This window comes from Belonocnema kinseyi, chromosome 3 (assembly GCF_010883055.1).
Source record: "Belonocnema kinseyi isolate 2016_QV_RU_SX_M_011 chromosome 3, B_treatae_v1, whole genome shotgun sequence".
In the NCBI taxonomy this organism is placed as follows: domain Eukaryota; kingdom Metazoa; phylum Arthropoda; class Insecta; order Hymenoptera; family Cynipidae; genus Belonocnema; species Belonocnema kinseyi.
In genome coordinates, this window is record NC_046659.1 from 5,307,856 (window position 1) to 5,311,703 (window position 3,848).

General features: G+C 31.4%; 1 protein-coding gene across 2 annotated transcripts in view; it reads right to left on the bottom strand.

Annotated features, from left to right (window-relative positions):
- Positions 1–3,848, bottom strand: part of LOC117168834 (protein arginine N-methyltransferase 7) — a 228,998-nt gene that overhangs the window by 151,257 nt on the left and 73,893 nt on the right. The window lies entirely within an intron of this gene.

Consider the following 3,848-nt stretch of genomic DNA (forward strand, 5'->3'; position numbering starts at 1 on the left):
AGCCTTGGAGGAGATTATGTTGAGAAATAAAAAAAAAAAATTCTTAAAAACGTTGTTTTTCTTGGTCAGGCCGGAAACTTATCAATCCACCCTCGTATATTCTGGTATACTTGTGTATATCCACGGCAAAAATAATATGTCAGTCTGTGAACACTTTTTTCCTGCGAGTTAAGGAGATAGTTTACAGAGCACCAGTTTTGTAACGGAAGTACATTTTAGTGCGTTTTAGAAGTCACGACGATAAGAGCTTTATTCTATTTCCAGTTTTCTTTTTGTCTAAAGATTTTTTTGAATAATTAAAATGAAGAAATGAAACCATTTTTCCTGAAAAGAAATAAGTGATTAAAACGTAAATCATCATAATTCAGTCAAATATCATTGAAACTGTTTGCAATTTGACACACATACAAAGTATGCTATAGGAATGTCTACAATACTATTAAAAATATGGACAAAAAGCATGGAGGGAATTTCATATTTAAAACAACTTACAGCGGAAAAGTATGCAATTTGGCAAACATTAAACGACCCCGTAACAATTGCTTAAAGAAAGCCTAACAGAGGTAGTTCCCTGCACGAGATAGCTCAGTTCTGACAGTGTAATCGTTACAGCGTCAAATAGTACTATGTTACAAAGTAAATATTTTCTGTAATTTTTAATGAATATATCTAAAATTTTTCTATAAATCTTCTTTTGACCATAGAGAACAACTTTCTCGCTAAAAGTTGTTTGCAACCTGAAGTTCCATCGAAAGTTTTTGTTTGCGAAACTAGAAAAATGTGGTTAACGAAAGGCCGTAATCTGCAATTGAATATTATTAAAAAAGAAAGATAATTTTCAACTTTTGTATTGCTTTAAGGCATACCAAGGGTATACTTGTATGTTTACCAAATTTTAAACTGTCTCAATAATATCGGGCAAAGTTACGGCAATTTTTGTTGTAATGATTTCTTGGCTTTTTGGGAAAAATGTTTATTTTGTCGGTAGTTTTTATTCGTTAAACCAACCTTCGCACACAACAAAATTTTACCATAAAAAAGTTCCATCTTGCTGTACTATATAAGTCTATCCGGGGAAAAGGAATAAACTTCCCGAATCTGAAGATTTCCGTTGACTGTGAGACTGAGGTACCAATGCTAAAAACGTTTTCGAGCGTCGTACCTGACTAAGGACACTTTCCTAAGCTTTCAGTTCATAGATTGCAGATGAAGCGTCAGCAATAGGAATGTGTGTATGCGTTTGTGATCGTCATGGTTCTTCTATGTATGGCTCTTTACCTTTATTTATTCTCATAATTCCTTAAGAAACCATTGCAAACAAACACCAGAAAACTATGAAAAATTTTCGAACTCTATTTCAACAATGCATTTATTCAGATTACTTATCAGAAGAAACAGCTTTTATGAAACATCTATTTCTTATATCTTTAGAATTGCGATTTTGATAATTGTTATCAATGAGATTTGGTTTATTTCATGTTTATACAGAAATTCTGTTAACAGCCAACTTTCCACCGTCTATCTTCTTAAACTCACAAGAAATATCTGGTTATTTTCAACTTTGGTTTGCTTTAACTTCAGAAACGATAAGTTACATTTATTCAAAAGTTACCCGCATAATATACCTAGCAACTTACTTACAACTCCATTAAAACACGTCTGTACCAATTTGACAGGTTCCCTATCTGACAATTTTATTTGGATTCTCCGTATTCATCATTTTGTTATGATAAATATTAAAGCATATCAATTTTATTTTCTCCTTTGAAACATATCCGATCGCTCGCGAATGTGAACAGATTTTATGTGATATTTGATAAACCAAAAGCACTATACTCTCAACCGAAAATCGGGCCTTTTTCAAAAGTGTGATACAGACTTTCCCACAGTTTTTGCCTCACTCTCAGGAAATCCTCCATCTTTCTGCGATTTATTTATTATCATTATCTTTTCTTAATTTCTGAGAATTTGCGAACGTTTTTCCTTTTCCAACTCAAAAATATTTTTCAGAATATTTCAACTATCATCCCGTTTCCAGCATAGAAAAATGAGCTTGAGACAGAAGGGACCATGAGCGTGTGCTCATGGTCGAGACCATTTATACATCCGCCTAACGGCGGATGGTTAAATGTTCCCTTAGGTCTCATGCTAATTTTTCTATGCTGGAAACGGAATAATAGTTGAAATATTGTCAATTGTCAGATAGGGAACCTGTCAAATTTGTACAGACGCTTTTCAATGGAGTTGTAAGTAAGTTGCTAGGTATATTATGCGGGTAATTTTTGAATAAATTTAACTTATCGTTTCTGAAGTTAAAGCAAACCAAAGTTGAAAATAACCAGATATTTCTTGTGAGTATAAGAAGATAGACGGTGGAAAGTTGGCTGTTAACAGAATTTCTGTATAAACATGAAATCAACTAAATCTCATTGATAACAATTATCAAAATTGCAATTCTAAAGATATAGGACATTGATGATTCATAAAATCTGTTTCTTGAGATAATTAACCTGAATAAATGCACTGTTGAAATAGAGTTCGAAAATTTTTCATAGTTTTCTGGTGTTTGTTTGTAATGGTTTCTTAAAGAATTATGAGAATAAATACAGGTAAAGAGCCATACATAGAAGAACCATGACGATCACAAAAGCATACACACATTCCTATTGCTGACGCTTCATCTGCAATCTATGAACTGAAAGCTTAGGAAAGTGTCCTTAGTCAGGTACGACGCTCGAAAATGTTTTTAGCATTGGTACCTCAGTCTCACAGTCAACGGAAATCTTCAGATTCGGGAAATTTATTCCTTTTCTCCGGATAGACTTATATAGTACAGCAAGATGGAACTTTTTTATATTAAAATTTGGTTGTGTGCGAAGATTGGTTTAACGAATAAAAACTACCGACAAAATAAACATTTTTCCCAAAAAGCCAATAAATCATTACAACAAAAATTACCGTAACTTTGCCCAATATTATTGAGACAGTTTAAAATTTGGTAAACACACAAGTATACCCTTGGCATGCCTCGAAAGCAATACAAAAGTTGAAAATTATCTTTCTTTTTTTAATAATATTCAATTGCAGATTACGACCTGTCGTTAACCACATTTTTCTAGTTACGCAAACAAAAACTTTCGAGGGAACTTCAGGTTCCAAACAACTTTTAGCGAGGAAGTTGTTCTCTATAGTCAAAAGAAGATTTATTGAAACATTTTAGATATATTCATTAAAACGTCTTAAAAATTCTCGTAAAATTGATTTGTTTATTTTAATTCAGAAAAATACTGAGAAAATTTTTTGTAAAATTGATTTATTTTATTTTATTTTAATACGAGTAAATACTTAGAATATTTTCGTAAAATTGATTTATTTCATTTTATTTTCAAAAAATACTTTGAAAACTCTTTATCTTAATACGAGTAAATACTTAGAAAATTTTCGTAAAATTGATTTATTTGTTTTAATTCGACTAAATGCTCAGAAAAGTTTTCGTAAAATTGATTTATTATTTTCATTCAGAAAAATACTTAGAAAACTTTTATTTTAATACGAGTAAATACTTCGAAAATTTTTGTATAATTGATTTATTTGTTTTAATTCGAAAAAATTCTCAGAAAAGCTTTCGTAAAATTGATTTATTATTTTAATACAGAAAAATAATTAGAAAGCTTTTAGCAGCGTTTGACTCAGTGAATAGAAAAGTACTATGGCAGGCAATGAAAGAGAGGGGTGTAGAGGAAAAGTTAGTGGAGAGGATAAAGTAAATTTTTACTGAAACCCGGATTAGGGTGAAAATAGGAAAGAAAAAAGGGCAGGTTTTCTGGACAAGCCGAGGTCTAAGGCAA